The sequence below is a fragment of the Mobula birostris genome, chromosome 3 (genome assembly GCF_030028105.1).
Source record: "Mobula birostris isolate sMobBir1 chromosome 3, sMobBir1.hap1, whole genome shotgun sequence".
Lineage (NCBI taxonomy): Eukaryota > Metazoa > Chordata > Chondrichthyes > Myliobatiformes > Myliobatidae > Mobula > Mobula birostris.
The window spans coordinates 17,070,076-17,090,719 of record NC_092372.1 but is presented as its reverse complement, the minus strand read 5'-3'; the positions used below and the strand labels follow the sequence as shown (position 1 = coordinate 17,090,719).

General features: G+C 44.2%; 1 long non-coding RNA gene across 1 annotated transcript in view; it reads right to left on the bottom strand.

Annotated features, from left to right (window-relative positions):
• Positions 1–288: 288 nt before the first annotated feature.
• LOC140194538 (uncharacterized) overlaps positions 289–20,644 on the bottom strand; it is a 32,161-nt gene continuing 11,805 nt past the window's right edge. The window contains exon 3 of the long non-coding RNA XR_011885236.1: positions 289–1,490. This is a non-coding gene — a long non-coding RNA (uncharacterized lncRNA). The remainder of the gene's footprint in view (positions 1,491–20,644) is intronic.

Here is a 20,644-nt window from a genome sequence, read left to right as displayed (position 1 = left end):
CTGAAACCTCTTTTTACTGGGTGTCTCTGGAAATGCGGTTCATTTGCCCTTTGTTAACAGCCACTGGACTCTGCAGCAAGAAACCCACCTTTCTCGGGCCCCGTACATCTGGGGTGTGTTCTGTTCTGGTCCCACCAAACCCATGAGGATGGGATGTCTCGCCCATCCAAATCCTGGTTTATTTGAATGCTGTGTGATTTACTGCCCAGCTGCCATTGCCCGTTGGCAAGAAATAACAGATTATACACTCTATACAATTATAAAAGAACTATATTTATGTATGTTAACTTAACCAAAGAATTATTAAAGTCATTAAATTATTAAAGAAAGAAAAAATGAAAAGGACCCATTATAATTAAACAATCAAATGTGCATATAAGTTGGAGCTCATCCTGAAGTTGTCTGTAACTCATGTGCTGGAGCCTCGGTCTGTGTGAAAGCACACGCCTCCTTCCAAATGTCACTCGAAATCCATCTTGAGCAAACAGGCTGTCCCACGGGAGTACTGGTCCCTCCTCTTTGAAGCTGTTCATCTGCACAAAGCACCTTGTGCAACAGGAGCATCATCCTCAGCCATCTTTCCTCCTGTCTTCTCCAAGCTCCTGTCAAAAAAAGAACTTCACCCACACCAGTTCCTCACAAAACCCAGAGTTCTCTAGAACCTTCTCCCAATTCCACCATCCTGATTGTCTGATATGACATTCCTAAATTGAACAACAAAGCCCTTTATCTCGGCTCAAACTCAAACAGGCTGAAAGCAGAACAGACTGTTAAAATGAAATACCTACAGCATAGCAGTAAAATTTGTAACCAGGGTGTTACACTATGGTGGGGAAATGTTGGACCAGAGGGCACAGCCTGAGAGTAGATGGACATCCATTTAGAATGGAGATAAGGAGGAATTTATTTTGCCAGACAGTGGTGAACCTGTGGAATTTGTGGCCACAAAGGCTGTGGAGGCCAGGTCCTTGGGTATATTTAAGACAGAGGTTCTCGATTAGTCAGGACATGAAGGTTTATGGGGAGAAGGCAGAAGATTTTTAGATTATGAAGACACGCAGTCCTCTTTCATTGTCATTTAGTAATGCATGCATTAAGAAATGATACAATATTTCCTCCGGTGTGATATCACAAAACACAGGACAGACCAAGACTGAAAAAACTGACAAAACCACATAATTATAACATATAGTTACTACAGTGCAACAATACTTGATGAAGAAGTCCATGAGCACAGTAAAAAGTTCAAAGTCTCTCAAATGTCCCACATCTCACATAGACGGGAGAAGGAAGAAAAACTCTCCCTGCCATGCCCGACCACAGTCCGACTCTGAGTCATCCGAAAACTTTGAGCTCTGATCAGCTCTCCGACACCGAGTACTGAGCGCCATCTCTGTCCGAACAATTCGACCTCAATCTCGGTTGCCAACAGCAGGCAAAGCCGGGGATTTTGAGGCCTTCCCTCCGGAAGATTCCCGACCGCACAGGGGCTGTAAGAGAAATGTATGAGCCATGAGGAAATGGCAAAGGGAACTCAATGGACCAAATGGCTTAATTCTGCTCCTATATCTTATGGGTTTTATGGTTCCTCTCATATTCCAGAGGCATAGAGTTAGGTGTAGTGAGTTGTGAGCATGCTTTGTCGGCACCAGACATGTGGCAACAAATGTGGGCTGCCCTCAGCGCAATTCTCAGTCTACATTGATCATTAATGCAAAACAACAAATTTCACAGCATGCTTTGATGTTTTGGTGCTATTGTGACAAATAAAGCTAATCTTTCTCTATCTTTCATCTAAAGGAAGAAATCTAATCCTTATCCAATTAGCATGTGTTCTCAATTCAGGATGAGAATTTACTCACAGTTTGAGATAATGTGCCGCCAACATCAAAGTGATGTCAGTTCCAGTCAATACAAAGGGCTTAAGGAAATCAGATCAAAGGAGATCAAACTACAAGAACTTAGCTGAAGTTGCCACTTTGATATGCAAAGTATTTAACTGTGTTCAGTTCTGGTTGCCTATGGAAGCTTTAGAGAGGGTGCAGAGGAGATTTCCCCGGATGCTGCCTGGATTACAAAGTACTGTATGTCTTATGAGGATAGGTTGAGCGAGCTAGGCCTCTTCTCTCTGGAGCAAAGGAGGATGACAGATGACTTGATAGAGGTGTACAAGATGATAAGATCAACAGAGAGTATCCAATATCACCTTCCCAGGGTGGAACTAGTAAATATGAGTGGGCATAACTTTAAGGTGATTGAAAGAAAGTATCAGGAGGTTATTTTTTTAAATAAAAAGTGGTAGGTACATGAAACATACTGCCAGGGGCCTGGTAGATGTAGATACAATGGGGCCATTTAAGACACTCTAGATAGGCATATGGATGAAAATGGAGGGCTATGTGAGAAGGAAGGGTTAGATTGATCTTGGAGTAGGTTAAAAAGTCAGCAGAACATTGTGGGCCAAAGGCCCTTCTATATTTGATGTAAATTCCTTTGCTAATAAAAGAACTGAGGCAGATTTGGAAATTGCAGATGCTGAAAATCCTGAGTAACACACACAAAATACTAGAGGAACTCAGCAGGTCAGGCAGCATCTATGGAGAGGGATAAAAAGTCTATGTTCTGGGCCAAGACCCTAATTGAGTTTGCAATAGTAGGAAGTGCACAGCTATTCCTAATATACCAAACACAAGGAAATCTTCAGATGCTGGAAATCAAAAGAAACACATACAAAATGCTGGAGAAACTCAGCAGGTCAGGCAGCACCAATGGAAAAGAGTAAACAGTCGATGTTTTGAGCTGAGATTCTTCATCAGGACTGGAAAGGAAGGGGGAAGGAGTCAGATGAAGAAGGTGTGGAGGGAGGAGGAAGCAGTACTAGATGGCAGCTGATAGGTGAAACTGGGAGGGGGAGTGGGTGAAGAAAAGAGTTGAGAAGTTGATTGGTGAAAGAGATAAAGGACTGGAGAAGGGAGAGGACAGGAGCATGGAAGAATGGAAAGAGGGAGGAGCACCTCAGGGAAGCGATGGGCTAGTAAGGATTTAAGATGAGAAAGGGAAAGGGAACAGGAATGGGGAGTGATGAAGCAGAGGCAGTGGCGGGCGGGGGGCACATTTACCAGAATTTCGAGAGATCAATGTTCATGCCATCATGTTGGAGAGTACATTAGATGACCCCAACAGATTTGCAGGTGAAGTGTTGCCTCACTTGCAATGATTGCTTGGGGTCCTGAATGGTAGTAAGGGAGAAGGTGTAGGGGCTGGTGTGGCACTTGTTCTGTTTGCGAATAAGTACCAGGAGGGAGAACAGTGGGGAGGGATGTGTGGACTTCACTCTCCAACTTTTCCTTTGCCTCATCGATGACTGCATTGGTGCTGCTTCATGCAACCATGCTGAGCTTATCGATTTCATCAACTTTGTCTCCAACTTCCATCCAGCCCTCAAATTTACTTGGCCCATTTCTGACACATCTCTCCTCTTTCTCAGTCTCTCTGTCTCTATCTCTGGAGAGAGTTTATCTACTGATGTCCTTTTGAACCCACTGACTCTCACAGCTAGCTGAACTATACCTCTTCCCACCCTGTTGCTTGTAAAAATACCATTCCCTTCTTTCATTTCCTCCATTCTCACCACATCTGCTCTCAGGATGAGACCTTTCATTCCCGAACAATGGAGATATCCTCCCCCTTCAAAGAGAGGAACTTCCTTTCCTCTACCAACGACACTGCCCTTACCTGCAGATCCTCCATTTTGTGCACTTCTGCTGCCACACTAGGGAGAGGGTTCCTCTTGTCCTCAGCTACCATCTCCCCCCACCAGCCTCCGAGTCCAGCACATAATTCTCCCTATCTTCCGCTATCTCCAACAGGATCCCACCACCAAGCATATCTTACACTCCCCCGCCCACCACTTTCCCACTTTCTGCAAGGATTGCTCTCTACAAGTCTCCCTTGTCTACTTGTCCCACCACACTAATCTCTCTCCTGGTACTTACCCTTGCAAGCAGAACAAGTGCCACGCCTACCCTTACACCTCCTCCCTCACTACCATCCAGGGCACCAAACAGTCCTTCTAGGTGAGGCGACACTTCACCTGTGAGTCTTAACACAAAATACTCTGCAGATGTTGGGGTCAAAGCAACACTCACAACACGCTGGAGGAACTCAGCAGGTAGGGCAGCATCCGTGGAAACGATCAGTCAACGTTTCAGACCGGAACCCTTCATCAGGACTGAAGAGAGAGGGGTCAGGGGCCCTAAAACGAAGGTGGGGGGAGGGTGGGAAGGAGAAGGCTGGTAGGTTCCAGGTGAAAAACCAGTAAAGGGAAAGATAAAGGGGTGGAGGAGGGGAAGCAGGGAGGTGATAGGCAGGAAAGGTGAAGAAGGAATAGGGGAAAACACAATGGGTAGTAGAAGGAGGCAGAACCATGAGGGAGGTGATAGGCAGCTGGGGGAGGGGGCAGAGTGATATAGGGATAGGGGAAGGGAGGGGGAGGGAATTACTGGAAGTTGGAGAATTCAATGTTCATACCCAGGGGCTGGAGACTATCCAGACGGTATATGAGGTGTTGCTCCTCCAACCTGAGTTTAGCCTCATCATGGCAGTAGAGGAGGCCATGTATGGACATATCCAAATGGGAATGTGAAGCAGAGTTGAAGCGGGTGGCAACTGGGAGATCCTGTCTGTTGTGGTGGACGGAGCGGAGGTGCTCGACGAAGCGGTCCCCCAATCTGCATCGGGTTTCACTGATGTAGTGGAGGCCGCACCGCGAGCACCGGATGCAATAGATGACCCCAACAGACTCACAAGTGAAGTGCCGCCTCACCTGGAAGGACTGTTTGGGGCCCTGAATGGTGGCAAGAGAGGAGGTGTAGGGACAGGTGTAGCACTTACGTTTATAGGGATAAGTGCTGGGTGGGAGATCCGTGGGGACGGACATGTGGACCAGGGAGTCATGGAGGGAACGATCCCTGTACAAAGCAGAGAGGGGTGGAGAGGGAAAGATGTGTTTAGTGGTGGGGTCCTGTTGGAGGTGGCGGAAGTTGCAGAGGATAATGTGCTGGATCCGGAGGCTGGTGGGGTGGTAGGTGAGGACAAGGGGAACTCTGTCCCTGTTGTGGTAATGGGAGGATGGGGTGAGGGCCGAAGTTTGGGAAATGGAGGAAATGTGGGTGAGAGCATCATTGATGACAGCAGAAGGGAAACCACAATCCTTAAAGAAACAGGACATTTGAGATGTCCTGGAGCGAAAAGCCTCATCCTGGGAGCAGATGCGGCAGAGACTGTTGGGGTCATCTACTATATCTGCTGCTTCTGGTGTGGCCTCTGGTAGATCAGTGAGTTCCAAGGTAGATTGAGCACCTTTGCTCCATCGGCCACAAAAAACAGGATTTCTTGGTGACCACCCATTTCAATTCTACTTCCCATTCCCATTCCGCCATTTCAGTCCATGGCCTCCTCTACTGCCATGATGAGGCCACTCTCAGGATGGAGGAGCAACAACTTACATTCTGTCTGTGTAGCCTCCAACCTGATGGCATGAACATTGATTTCTCAAACTTCCATTAATGTCTCACCCCCCCGACTCTCCTTCCCCATTCCCCACCCTGTTTCCATCTCTCAACTTATTTCCTTACCTGCCTGTCACCTTCCTCTGGTGCTCCTTCTTCCCTTTCTTCCATGGGCTTCCACCCTCTCCTAATAGATCCCTCTTCTCCAGCCCTTTATCTCTTTCACCAATCAGCTTCCCAGCTCTTTACTTCCCCCTCCCCCTCTGCAGGTTTCATCTATCACCTTCCAACTTGTACTTCTTCCACTCCCCTCCTCCCAGCTTCTTATTCTGACTTCTTATCCCTTTTTCCAGTCCTGATGAAGGGGCTCGGCTCGAAACATTTACTGTTTACTCTTTTCCATAGATGCTGCCTGGCCTGCTGAGTTCCTCCAGCACTTCGTCTGTGTCTCCGTTCCTGATATACTTAATCTAATAGTTTCCCCCTGTCCCCTAAGTTTAAATTATTCCTTTGAATTTGGTTTGTTTCTTTCCTTTTCCCCTTCCTTTGTGCCTCAAATGCTGCATCTCCTACTAGGCTGTGGTGCCACACATTTTGCCTCTGTTTCATTTATGTCTGCACAGTCTAAATGTAGCGATACTACTTGACCTGCAAGACATCTGAGCCAAGATCAACCTTCTTTCCACTTGGCTGGTTTGGATCATCATTATCGAGTCTTACCAAATAATTCTCTTTCCCATAGTGCCAGAAGGTAAAGGCACCTACAGCCGAGCACCTTAGGTGTGGCGTGGTAGCATGGTAGTCAGTGTAAATCTATTACTACACCGGTGACTGGGGTTCCATTCTGCTGTTGTCTCTATTCCCATAGCTTACTAACCCTGACTTGTACACCTTTGGAATGTGGGGGAACACTGGAGCACCCGGAGGAAATCTACATAGCCACGGACAGCGGCAGGATTGTAAAGTGTGTCTCACTACCGTGCCACCATTGTGCCTCATAGGATGTTTTATTAAAAATCAAGAGCTTAATCTCATGTCACAGGATAGCTGTCCCTGGAGCCACAGCACTTATGTGATGTTTCAGAATGCAGATGGTGAGGGGACTTGTTGATGGTGATCCGACTGAACATCAAAGGTAGCCGCTTAAACTCTCTCTTGGTACATTGGTTTGTGGTACAGCAGTTAGTGCAACCCGATTATAGCGGCAGCAATCGGGGTTCAATTCTTGCCACTGTCTGTAGGGAATCCTACATTCCCCCATGACTGCATGGGTTTCCTCACAGATATACGGGGTTAGTAGGTTTATCAGTAATTGGGCAGTGAGGGCTTGTTTGGCCAGAATTGCCTGTTGCCATCCTGTTTCTCTAAATAAAATAAAACGGTGTCAATTGTCATTTAGTGAAGATGAGTAATTGAGCCAGAGAGGATTTGGCCCACTGATCCCTAGATTGTAAGGATATGTGGTAATAGCAAAATTTGACAGTGCTAAAATATGATGGGAACAATTAATAGTAAACAGTTTTTACTTTTCCTGGCATGGTACATGACAAACTCACTGCCTTGATATGTCTCCTGGTACAAATAGGCTTACATCCTGAATAGAATCATTTTATTCAAGTTCATGTCATAATCTGGAAGGTGCAGATTACAATGAAGTAGAAGTGATCATTCGTTCTCAACTCTGCCAAACGTGTTGCTACCCAGCAGAAACAGGAACATTTATAAATCTCTGAGAAGTGCAAGTAAATATTTCAGAGATGATGAATTGCTTTAAGAAGAGACCGAGAGAGAGACAGCAGCACAGTTGAAGCAGCATTATCAGCTGAAAGCAGAGTCTATTTTACCAAGATGAGCTCTGTTGCGGGATTGCTAATTTGCAGTTGGCGTATGTTCTGTTTTGTAGCTTCAAAACATTGAACTAATTTAAAGGAAGACACGGGAGTCTGAAACGTGAGTCTAACTTCCAGTTTACTTTAAGTGAACTGCCCATGTATTACATGGTAGCGTGCTGACATAATCATTTATTTTTTCATATAACACATAATGAATTACTTAAACAAACAAGGAATGCTTAATCAACAACATATTTACAATATTATTCAAATGCTACTAAAATATTAAATACACAACATTCCTCCCTACTTATCTATAAACCAACTCAATATAGAATACATCTCAACTATGTACACAGTATACTGTATAATACAATTACTATACAGAAATCTACAGTATAATCAATTTTTAAATTGTCCTATTTAGGTCTAAAGATTTAATCGCTGTGGAGGGTTTCTTACTCTTGTGGGATAACGTCTTTCCTGACAAGGGGGAATCACTCAGCTGAGACTTGCGGCTGTGAAACAATCACAGGTTCTGGGGTCTCCCCCATTATAGACATAGTCATAGTCATACTCTATTGATCCCGGGGGAAATTGGTTTTCGTTACAGTTGCACCATAAATAATAAATAGTAATAGAACCATAAATAGTTAAATAGTAATATGTAAGTTATGCCAGTAAATTATGAAATAAGTCCACGACCAGCCTATTGGCTCAGGGTGTCTGACCTTCCAAGGGAGGAGTTGTAAAATTTGATGGCCAAAGGCAGGAATGACATCCTATGATGCTCTGTGCTGCATCTCGGTGGAATGAGTCTCTGGCTGAATGTACTCCTGTGCCCACCCAGTACATTATGTAGTGGATGGGAGACATTGACCAAGATGGCATACAACTTAGACAGCATCCTCTTTTCAGACACCACCGTGAGAGAGTCCAGTTCCATCCCCACAACATCAATGGCCTTACGAATGAGTTTTTTGATTCTGTTGGTGTCTGCTACCCTCAGCCTGCTGCCCCAGCACAAAACAGCAAACATGATAGCACTGGCCACCACAGACTCGTAGAACATTCTCAGCATCGTCCGGCAGATGTTAAAGGACCTCAGTCTCCTCAGGAAATAGCTGTAGGAGTTGGCTCTGAGACTGCAGGAAGTGGTTCTGACAGCTCTGGACAACTTTCTTCTTCTTCTAGTTTCTGCATCTTGATCTTGGGAAGGTACATTTACTTCATCTGTGTATTCTCTTATTAATCCTTCTGCTGTTCCCTTTACCATCCGACCTCTCCTCTTGATTTCCTCATCCACATCATCTGATAAACCTTCTGTTTTCAGATCTCCATTGACTCCTTTCTTTCTGGCCTTTCTGGCTCAGATTGCTGAGCCTCTGGCTAGGATCTTTATGCCCTCGTTGTCCACGGGAATGGTACCGGAGGATTGGAGGGAGGCGAATGTTGTTCCCTTGTTCAAAAAAGGTAGTAGGGATAGTCCGGGTAATTATAGACCAGTGAGCCTTACGTCTGTGGTGGGAAAGCTGTTGAAAAGATTCTTAGAGATAGGATCTATAGGCATTTAGAGAATCATGGTCTGATCAGGGACAGTCAGCATGGCTTTGTGAAGGGCAGATCGTGTCTAACAAGCCTGATACAGTTCTTTGAGGAGGTGACCAGGCATATAGATGAGGGTAGTGCAGTGGATGTGATCTATATGTATTTTACTAAGGCATTTGACAAGGTTCCACACGGTAGGCTTATTCAGAAAGTTAGAAGGCATGAGATCCAGGGAAGTTTGGCCAGGTGGATTCGGAATTGGCTTGCCTGCAGAAGGCAGAGGGTGGTGGTGGAGGGAGTACATTCAGATTGGAGGATTGTGACTAGTGGTGTCCCACAGGGATCTGTTCTGGGACCTCTACTCTTCGTGATCGTCAAAGATTGCAGAGAGACATTGATAGGATGCAGAAGTGGGCTGAGAAGTGGCAGATGGAGTTCAACCCGGAGAAGTGTGAGGTGGTACACTTTGGAAGGACAAACAGAGTACAAAGGCAGAGTACAAAGTAAATGGCAGGATACTTGGTAGTGTGGAGGAGCAGAGGGATCTCGGGATACATGTCCACAGATCCCTGAAAGTTGCCTCACAGGTGGATAGGGTAGTTAAGAAAGCTTATGGGGTGTTAGCTTTCATAAGTCAAGGGATAGAGTTTGAGAGTCGCGATGTAATGATGCAGCTCTATAAAACTCTGGTTAGGCCACACTTGGAGTATTGTGTCCAGTTCTGGTCACCTCACTATAGGAAGGATGTGGAAGCATTGGAAAGGGTACAGAGGAGATTTACCAGGATGCTGCCTGGTTTAGAAATTATGCATTATGATCAGAGATTAAGGGAGCTAGGGCTTTACTCTTTGGAGAGAAGGAGGATGAGAGGACACATGATAGAGGTGTACAAGATAATAAGAGGAATAGATAGAGTGGATAGCCAGTGCCTCTTCCCCAGGGCACCACTGCTCAATACAAGAGGACATGGCTTTAAGGTAAGGGGTGGGAAATTCAAGGGGGATATTAGAGGAAAGTTTTTTACCCAGAGAGTGGTTGGTGCGTGGAATGCACTGCCTGAGTCAGTGGTGGAGGCAGATACACTAGTGAAGTTTAAGAGACTACTAGACAGGTATATGGAGGAATCTAAGGTGGGGGCTTATATGGGAGACAGGGTTTGAGGGTTGGTACAACATTGTGGGCCGAAGGGCCTGTACTGTGCTGTACTATTCTATGTTCCATGTTCCATTCATCCAGTTGGGCTTTGATCACCTCAAAGATCTTTACAAGCAGCTTTTTGTCTCCCATTTTGAAGTTCATGCAATAACCTTAATGCATACAGAATAGCTTCTGGATCTTTACACTCACAAAATGTCAAATGCTTCCAAATTTCCTGAAGCTCTCTTCCATCTTAAACCCATGCCACGTTTCACAGATTATTACCTGATTAACATATCAGAATCTTACTCAGATATGCTGCCTACAAAAATTGCTGTAGTCAGACCAGAGCTTTCATCACTTTCATGATTCTGCTGAGCTTCATGATCCTTCCTTGGTCCAATTTTCATTCCAACATGCGGTACAAAGGTTGGCACCAACACCTGTTTGCCCTCTGTTGGCCAATGGTTCATGGTGTACATCATGGAGACAGTTGTGGCATCACCCAGTGCATTTCTGAATTTGCTTTCAGTTGACTCTGTTGCAGGGGATGTGGCATGCAAATTGTGGATAGATCTCCAATCAATTTGTAGTTATTGCAGTCAAACACACCCCACAATGCCGGCCCTCCCGTTTTTACCACATCAAGCCAACCATGGCTTTTAGTTGTTGTATTTCACTGTTATAAGTGTTATTCCCTCAAGAGTTATCTTTTCTCCAGTACATTCTTAGTTGGATAGTAGGCTTCAATTTAGTACCTTTGAAATGCCTTTTAAACTAATTATGTGTAATGACTGAAACAGCTTAGCCACTGATCATTTCCATTTTAATTAATGTGCTATTCACTTCTGGTGTAAGCCATACTGCTAGTTTTCACAATTAAATCTCAAGGCTACGCAGTTCTGTGTCAAAGGTTCATAATTTATAATCAAAGTATGTATGCAGTATACAACTCTGAGATTTGTCTTCTCCAGATAGCTACGAAACTAAGAAAATCATGGAGTTGTTCAAAGAAAAATGTCAATTCCGCCCCCCCAGCACAAAATAAAATCTTGTAATTACAACAAAAAGAAACAAGGACATCAAACCCCAAACACCAAACCCTTCCCTTGCACAAAAAACCATAAAGTGAGCCAAATGGCAACAAGAACATCAAAAACCAACCCCCAACGCCCTTGTTTGCACAAAAAACTAACAAATTGCATCAAACAGCGACAAGAACATTAAACCCCAAACCTCCAACCCTCTCACACAAAAAAATTATTGATCAAAATGGCAACAAGAACATCAAACCCAAATTCTAACCTCCTCCCTCACAAAAAAGCTAACAAATCATGCCAAACAGCAACAAAAAGAACAGGTGAAAACGCAAAATGCAAACTAGACAGAGAACTGATAGAGACAAATTTAAACAATTTTGCAGTCCACAGTCCGATTCATAAATTGCAGAGCTTCAGTAACATTCCCTGATAGCATCGAGGGTGAGAGAGAGACCACTCGAACGTAGAGGCTTTCTAAGATCCATCAGGCACAGACACCTAATCTGGCAATAGCAAGAGATCCATCGCAACAGGGAGCAAGAGGCAGGTAGTCAGTGCTGAATCCTTGCTTGCTTCTGCATTCACCTCAATGTTTCAATCTACCTCTACGTGCTAATTGGTGAGAAATGGGGTTTGTCATGAGCTTGCACCCAGTCTCTAAGCTTCTTTGCCTCGAGGACGCACCAATTTTCCTGGAATACTTCCTGGAATTTTCTCGGAGATAGCAAAGCACTAGATCACGCAGTGGATCTCCAAACTGTAAGTTGCAAGCTCCAACAGTTCCCGGAAGACACGTAAGATAAAAAGAAGATGTAGAGAAAGTGAAATCAACTATTCTGTGGACTATCTGAAAGATGTCACCTGAGGAAACATTGTTCATTGGAACCATATTAAGCAGATGTATTTCTCCTATCATTATCAGATTTTTCATCAACAGCATACAGATTAGTGCTCTCTTTGAAACTATAACTTGACCTTTGTCTCTTTTCTCTTCTCTATGCTGTCCATTTATTTTTATCTGTTTGAAATGCTCTTTGTATGAGTCCTGCTTTGTTCCATTTTCTGCATGTTTCACATTTAAACTAGCATTGATCTGGTGAATGCGAGCCCCTGCCACAACCGTAACACGATTTGTTTAGCCAGGCTAGGTTTTGTTTACATATTGCAATTCTGTTTATTCCTGACTGTAACTCAATGGTGCCTCTGTCTGCAGTTTCCATTGAAACAGAGATTTCAACTACTCTTTTAAATGTAAGTTGTCCTTCAGTTAGGAGCCATTTTTGAATGCTTTCGTGTAAGGTTCCACAAACTAAGTAGTCACTCAGTGCAACATTAAGCCCATTACTGAACTGAAAGTGCTCAGAAAATCCCTTCAATTCAGGCACGTATGGTGAAATGGACTCTTCTTCTTCTTGATCCTGCTTATGAAACATAAATTGCCTGCAATCAACAATTGCTTTTGTTGTAAATGTTCCTGCATTACTTTGACAATATCAGCAAAGTTCACTTCTGCTAGTTTGGTTGGAGCAGTTAACCTTCAAAGCAAACTGTCTGCCTTTAAACTGAATGCACTAGTAAAATTAGTATTTGTTTCTCACTGGCTATTTCATTAGTTTCAAAATAGTATTGAATGAGCTCAGTATACATGAGCCAGATATCTTTTGTGGCATCAAATGGGTCAACTTTTTTAATGTTACCAGCCATACCTGCTCTTTTTTTTCTGATTATCATCACTTGGTAGTCTCTCTACATGAACCCGTGAATTTTTCAGTTTTCTTTTTTAAAAAAATCAATCATGTCTTTCCTTCCAAAGAACATGTACTGTGCTGCTTTTTATTTAACCTGACTGTCTCTGCATATGCCATGCCACGCTGTTTTTATTTAGTTGCTGTTCCTCCCTGCATCCTTTTCAGTTCGAATGTATTGCTGTGCTTCAGCAGGAGAGTAGTCATCTTAGGTTCATTGTAAAAATACCTTGTTGCCACTGTTACGTTTTGTAACTTCAAAGCATTAAACTAATTCAAAGAAAGCCATGGGAGTCCAAAATGTGAGTCTAACTTTGTGTTTACTTTAAGTAAGGCATGCACATATCTCGTGATATCTCGTGCATGATGAGGTATGCAATTTACTTATTTTTACATATAACCTATAATGGATAATTTAAACAAAAAATGCTTAATCAACAATATATTTACAATATTATTCAATTGCTACTGAAATATTAAATACATAGCAGTGTGATTCACACATTTTCATATGTGTCATCACATTGCCATTTCCTTAAGGATGGTATAACCATGGATGATAGCCGGGATGAGCTCCCACTGCCTATTAAATGCTTCCAATGGCGTGCACCTCTGCCAACCAAGTTCAACTCCTGGCCTTCATGTCCAGTGGAACCATTTCTACTGACAGGAAAAGGGGCAAATGCAGGTTACCGGTGCCTTCAAACTAGTTGCTTTGATGGGTCTCATCAGTGTGGCTGGCAGCTCATCTAGGAGCAGGAAAACTCTAATTCCAAGCCTCCACTGCTGTGTAGTTATACTCACTCGAGGGGAAGTCTTCAGAAGTAAACCCTGAGGAAAAATCTGGAGCTGTAGTCCAAAAGGCAGTCCTATGTTGAGATCAATGCTGACTGGCAACTCCTGCGATTCCAATGGTGCCAGACTATACTGGTTTCTGCCGTTCCTTTGGATTCATCAACTGCATGGAGAGAGGGAGCCTGCTTCGTGGGCAACAGCTTACTCTCCATATCGTACTACCCTGGCTTGCATATCACATTGATAGAAGGGATGTAACATCCATGGTCAACCCCAGCCAATGGAGGCCCTCAATACATTGCCACACTGAAGCAGTATACTTTCAGACACGAGAAAGAGGAAGACACAGTGTGCTGTGCACATGAAAGAGGCACAAGAGGAAGTATTTGACTGCAGAGCTGCTGGACAAGAGTGTGAGAAAGTGGGGCATGGAAAGGGGAAGAGGAGGAGAGGGTGTCTGAAGCCATAAACACTATTTTCAAAAGTACTAACTAGGCTAGGACTGAGCCCATTGGAGGTACTTAACATCTTTGCCAAAATTAAGAGATTGGGATCTCTAATTGGTAATTGTTAATGGGTTTACTAATGACAAATATACTGAAATAAAATGAAAATATTTGTTTTGCATGCCATCCATTCAGATTTTTTCAACACATAAATACATTGAAGGAGCAGAGCGAGAAAAGCAATAACAGAATGCAGAATATAGTATTGGAGTTACAGAGAAAGTGCAGTGCAGTAGACAATAAAATGCAAGTTGAGATAGATTGTGAGGTTAAGAGCTCAACTAGGGAGGTCCAATACCATTCAGTAGTGTGAAATCAGCAGAACAGAAGCTGCCTTTGATCCTGGTGATGCACGCTTTCAAACTTGGAATGTAAAAATAAGGCAGAACTTTTTAAAAATACTTAAAATTAGAAGAGACATAGATCAAGTGAATGGTTACAGTCCTTTCCCCAGGGCAGAGAGAGGTCCAAAATGTGGGCCACAGATTTATAGTGAAAGGGAAAAGACTTCAAGGGAATCTGAGGAGCAATGTTTTCATGCAGAGCTTGATGGGTATCTTGAATGAGCTGCCACAAGAAGTGGTTGAAGCAGATACAAGAAGCACTTGGCTTGGTGGGAGGAGGGAGATTGAAAATCTGGCTGAGTGGTGCTGCAACAGCAATGTCAGCAAGACCAAGGAGCTGATTATTGACTTCAGGAGGAGGACACCAGAGGTCCATGAGCCCCCATGGACACCAGAGTCCTCATCCGGAGATCGGAGATGGAGAGGGTCAGCAACTTTAAATTCCTCAGTGCTATCATTTCAGAGGATCTGTTCTGGGTCCAGTACTTTAGTGCCATTATGAAGAAAGCACAACAGTGCTACTACGTTCTTAGAAATTTGCAAAGATTCAGCATGACATCTAAAAATTTGAAAAACTTCTATAGATGTGTAGTAGACAGTATATTAAATGACTGCATCATGGCCTGGTATGGAAACAGCAATGCCCTGAAATGGAAAATCCCACAAAGAGTAATGGATACAGCCCAGTCCATGACGGGTAAAGCCCTCCCCACCATTGGGCACATCTACACAAAGCACTGTTGCAGGAAAGCACATCCATCATCAAGGACCCCCACCACCCTGGTCATACTCTCTTCCCACTGTTGCCATCAAAAAGAAGGTATAAATGCTTCAGGGCTCACACTACCAGGTTCGGGAACAGTGATTACCCCTCAGCCATCAGGCTCTTAAACAAAAGGGGATAACTTCACTTGCCCCATCACTGAAATGTTCCCACAACTGTGTACTCACTTTCAAGGACTCATCTCATGTTCTCGAACTTTATTTCTTACTTATTTATTATTATTATTTTCTCAGGTCAAGCTGGTAAAGCATGAGGTACAGGCATAGCCAAGCACACTCATTTCTCAATGGCTAGGAACTTTTGGATTATTCTAGTGGTGTTTAGTATTGTGGCTTTCTGGAGATTTACATAAATATTGCTGTGTAGCCCTAATTATTTAATGCTATTGTGTAGTGACTTTGGAATGAATCCAGTTGTAGAAATTACTACTGGGATAATGTATACCCTATTCATGCTTCATAGTCTTTTAATTTCCTATTTTAATTCAGCATATTTCTGGTCTTCACTTGTTGACTCCTGTATGTTACGTGTGGCAGGAATGGCTGTACAGTATCTATTAAGTAAGTTGTTTTGCTTGTTTATTCTGTAATAATATATTTGACTGGTCATGATGGATTGCCTTATCTGTGATAGTGGAACATAGACCATAGAAACCTACAGCACATTACAGGCCCTTCGGCCCACAATGTTGTGCCGACCATGTAACCTACCCTAGAAACTGCCTGGAATTACCCTACTGCATAGCCCTGTAGTTTTCTAAGCTCCATGTACCTATGTAAGAATCACTTAAATGACCCTATCGTATCCACCTCCACCATCATTGCCGGCAGTACATTCCACGCACTCACCACTCTCTGTGTGAAAAACCTAACCCTGAATGGATAGGTTATAATATAATTTGTCGGACTGTGACTCTAAAACTGGATCAGGCTTCTATTTATAATAAAGTGAAGTGTCTTTTATGAGTTTGTATTTTAAAGCAAGATTTTGGTGAATGATGCTTGCCTGTGTAAGTAAACAGGATTGAGTTAAACTGCTTCAGGATCCTGAAATGTGTTAGATTTTTTCTGGGTTCTTGCAGCATTTTCTGCATTTATCTTCTTAAATTTGTGAGTCCTATGTATTTTTGATATTTTTTGTGTTAATCAGTTAGTGCTGTATTGCACAAGGAGCTCCTCTGTTTCTGTGAAGAGGTCTCCAGCTCTAAGCCAAGTGTTTGACATTTAGTCTGCTTAGATCATGGGGATGAATTCCATTGAAGGTCATACTCTTCCACTGGTTAACTTTTTCTTCTATAGTGATAATAGCGATAATTTCTTTATTTTTCTGGATTGTGTTTTCATTTAAATTTAGTGGTGTGTCCTTCTTATCCAAATTGCATTTCTTCACATGGAGTGTTGAATGCTGTTTTTTGTTGATGAAAATACATCCTTAGAAGTTTTATCTGACTGTTGTGAAAACTTTTTATATCTGTTATTCCTCCTCTTCCTTCTGTTCTAGGTCATGTTAATTTAAGTGCATTCAAGTGTACATAGTGTTTTCTAAAATTTGTCATTTTATTTCTTATTTTTTCTTTGTAAATTTTCCAGATTGGTTGCAGATCAAGATATTATGCCAAAAGAGCTGAAAAATATGTTAATATGGGTATAGCAAAAGTGTTTAAAGCCTTTGGTATAATTTTACTATCTGTTTGGTAGGATTTTCTTAAGCCTTGAAGTAAATTCTGTCAAGCCTCATGACCCAGACCACCAGGTTTCAGGAACAGTTATTACCTTTGGAACCAGAGGGGATAGCTTCACCAAACTTCACTCACCACATCACGTAGTGTTCCCACAATCTATGGACTCACTTTCAAAGTCTCTTCATCTCATGTTCTCTATTAATTGTTTGCTTATATATTTAACTATCTATTTATTATGTATATTTTTTATTATTTTATTTTTTGTATTTACACAGTTTGTTTCTGTGCCATCTCATATGATCATGAACGATCTTGGTCTTTCCATGACAGCGATTATTCTTGGCAATTTTTTCTACAGAAGAGGTTTGCATTGCCTTCTTCTAGGGAGTGTCTTTACAAGACGAGTGACTCCAGTCATTAACAATACTCTTTAGCGATTGTATGCCTAGCATCAGTGGTCGTAAAATCAGGAATTATGATATGCACCAGCTGCTCATACGACCATCCACGACCTGCTCCCATGGCTTCACAAGACCCTGATCGTGGAGGGCAGGGCGGAGGGTTAGGTAGGTGCTACACCTTGCCCAAGGATAACCTGCAGTCTAGTGAAGAGGAGGAGAGCCTTACACCTCCTTTGGTAAAGACATATCTCTACCAGGTAGCTCTGTGCCTGTACTCGCTGAAGTTTAGAAGCATGAGGGGTGGATTTCATTGAAGCCTAACAAATATTGAAAGGCCTAGATAGAGCAGGTGTGGAGTGGATGTTTCCAATATTGGGGGAGTCTAGGACCAAAGGGCACAGTTTCAGAATTGAGGGATGTTCCTTTAGAAAAGAGATGAGAGGAATTCCTTGAGCCAGAGGTTGGTGAATCTATGTAATTCAATGGTACGTGGAGGCCAAGTAACTGGGTATATCTAAGGCAGAGTTTACAGGGAGAAGACAGGAGAATAATGTTGAGAGAGAGATAATAAATCAGCCATGTTTGAATGGAGGAGAAGACTTAATGGACCAAATGGCCTAATTCTGTTCCTATGTCTTATGGACATAAAATTTTGCCTCCAATTCTTGGCCCAGCTACTTGATAACTGCCCACTGGTGGACTGTGGTTCATGAACAACCCTATTCCAATGAAATTCAGGATAAATAAATGAGCCTTGAATCTTAATAGTCAGGTTCAGGGTTCAGATCTCTAAGCAACAGTTCCTAAATATTAACCAAAGCTAAGGAACTCTCATATTATTGCTTTGTTCAGTCTTGCTTCTCTCTTCCATGAATGAAATATGGAAATATCTTCTGTCAATATACTAGGATTGTAGTATTTGAACTACGAAACAATTAGACTAAGCCCCATCTGGCAGTAAACCTCTTGTGTAAAACCTATCACAGTTTGTTTCACAGTTAATTATAAGATCAATATAAAGTGATTTTCACGTAAGAAGACTGGACTTATTTAGAATCAGTGGGTCACAGGGAATGATGAATGTACAAGAACGACTTGGTACCAGAGTGGTGAGCACAGTGCTTCACTATGCCAGCACTGGGGTTCTGCTCTGGTTGCTGTCTGTAAGGCACCTGTATGTTCTCCTCATGACCATGTGGGTTTCCGGCAGGTGCTCCAGTTTCCTTCCACATCCCAAAGATGTATACTGGAAATCCAAAGGCACGAAATGCTGTGGGATCTCAGCAGGTCGGGAAATATCCATAGAAATGGATAGACAGTCAATGATCTGAGCTGAGACTCTTCATCAAGATAGGGCACTGGCTAATATTTCATTTTTATGTGAACTTTATACGGCTTATCAACCTGCTGTCTCAAAACAAATATATGTGAAAAAACCAATGAAAATTAGGGCGAATTAGATTAGATTATGAAGACACGCAGTCCTCTTTTATTGTCATTTAGTAATGCATTCATCAAAAAATGATACAATATTTCCTCTGCTCTGTTATCACAAAACACAGGACAGACCAAGACTGAAAAAAACTAACAAAACCACATAATTATAACTTTGTAGCAGTGTGCTACACACAGCGCTAGAATAACCACACGGAGTCGGTGAGTTAGAGTTGCGATGAAAGAGATTTATTCAGACTTCGCGGCCCGCTTTAAAGCCTTCCCGTTCCCGCCCTCCCTGGGGCGGGACTGCTGTGGGGAATGCATATTCCCAGACTCTTTCCGCGTGCGGGATTTTCCCCCTGCTGGTGAAGATGGCCTGGCGCCCTTTTTGGGGCCGGCCCTCTGCCTGCGCATGCTGTTGTGAGCCGGCTCGTGGGTGCCAGAAAGTGGGTCGCCACATAACCCCCCCCCAGAACCAGCGATACCTCCCCCAATGTCCACAGTGTGGATCGGCCTCTGTTTGGGAGGTCTGCCCCTGCGCCGCGGTGCCTGAGCCTGGACCGGCTGCGCCAAGTCCACATGGGCCGGTTTCAGTCGGTCCACCGTGAAAACCTCCTCTCTCCCCCCAATGTCCAGCACGAACGTGGACCCATTGTTCCTGATCACCTTAAACGGCCCCTTGTAGGGCCGCTGTAGCAGTGCCCGGTGTCCGCCCCGTCGTACAAAAAGAAACTTACAGTTCTGCAGGTCTTTGGGTATGCAGGTCGGGCTCTGTCCGTGCTGTGAAGTGGGGATGGGGGCCAGGTTACCGAGCCTCTCCCGTAGTCTGTCCAGGACTGCTGTGGGTTCTTCCTCTTGCCCCCTTGGGGCTGGTATGAACTCTCGTGGGACGACCAGGGGTGCGCCGTACACCAACTCGGCCGACGAGGTGTGCAGATCCTCTTTGGGCGCTGTGCGGATTCCGAGCAGGACCCAGGGAAGCTCGTCCACCCAGTTAGGCCTCTCCAGGTGGGCCATGAGAGCCGATTTCAAGTGACAGTGGAAACGCTCCACTAGTCCGTTCGACTGTGGGTGGTAGGCAGTTGTGTGGTGTAGCTGAGATCCTAAAAGGTTGGCCATAGCCGACCACAGGCTGGAGGTGAACTGGGCGCCCCTGTCGGAGGTAATGTGGGCCGGTACCCCGAAGCGGGCTACCCAGGTTGCGATCAGTGCTCGGGCGCAGGATTCGGAGGTGGTGTCGGTGAGCGGGACTGCCTCTGGCCATCTAGTGAACCGGTCTATCATAGTTAGGAGGTACCGCGCTCCTCGTGACACTGACAGGGGCCCCACGATATCCACATGAATGTGGTCAAACCTCCGGCGGGTGGGTTCGAACCGCTGCGGCGGAGCCTTGGTATGCCGCTGCACCTTGGCCGTTTGGCACTGCATGCATGTTTTGGCCCATTCACTGACCTGTTTACGCAGTCCATGCCACACAAACCTGTTGGCGACCAGCCGGACGGTTGTCCTGATGGAGGGGTGCGCTAAGTTGTGAATGGACTCGAAAACCCGCCGGCGCCAGGCTGCTGGGACAACGGGGTGGGGTTGGCCGGTAGCTACGTGACATAATAGGGTCCTCTCATCTGGGCCTACGGGGAGGTCTTGGAGCTGCAAACCGGAGACTGCAGTCCCGTAACTGGGGATCTCAGCGTCTGCCTGCTGTGCCTCTGCCAGTGCTGCATAGTCCAACCCTGGAACAGGGCCTGTATGGTAGGTCTGGAAAGTGCGTCCGCCACGACGTTGCCCTTTCCCGAGACATGCCGGATGTCTGTCGTGTACTCGGAGATGTAGGACAGATGTCGCTGCTGGCGGGACGACCAGGGGTTGGACACCTTCATGAATGCA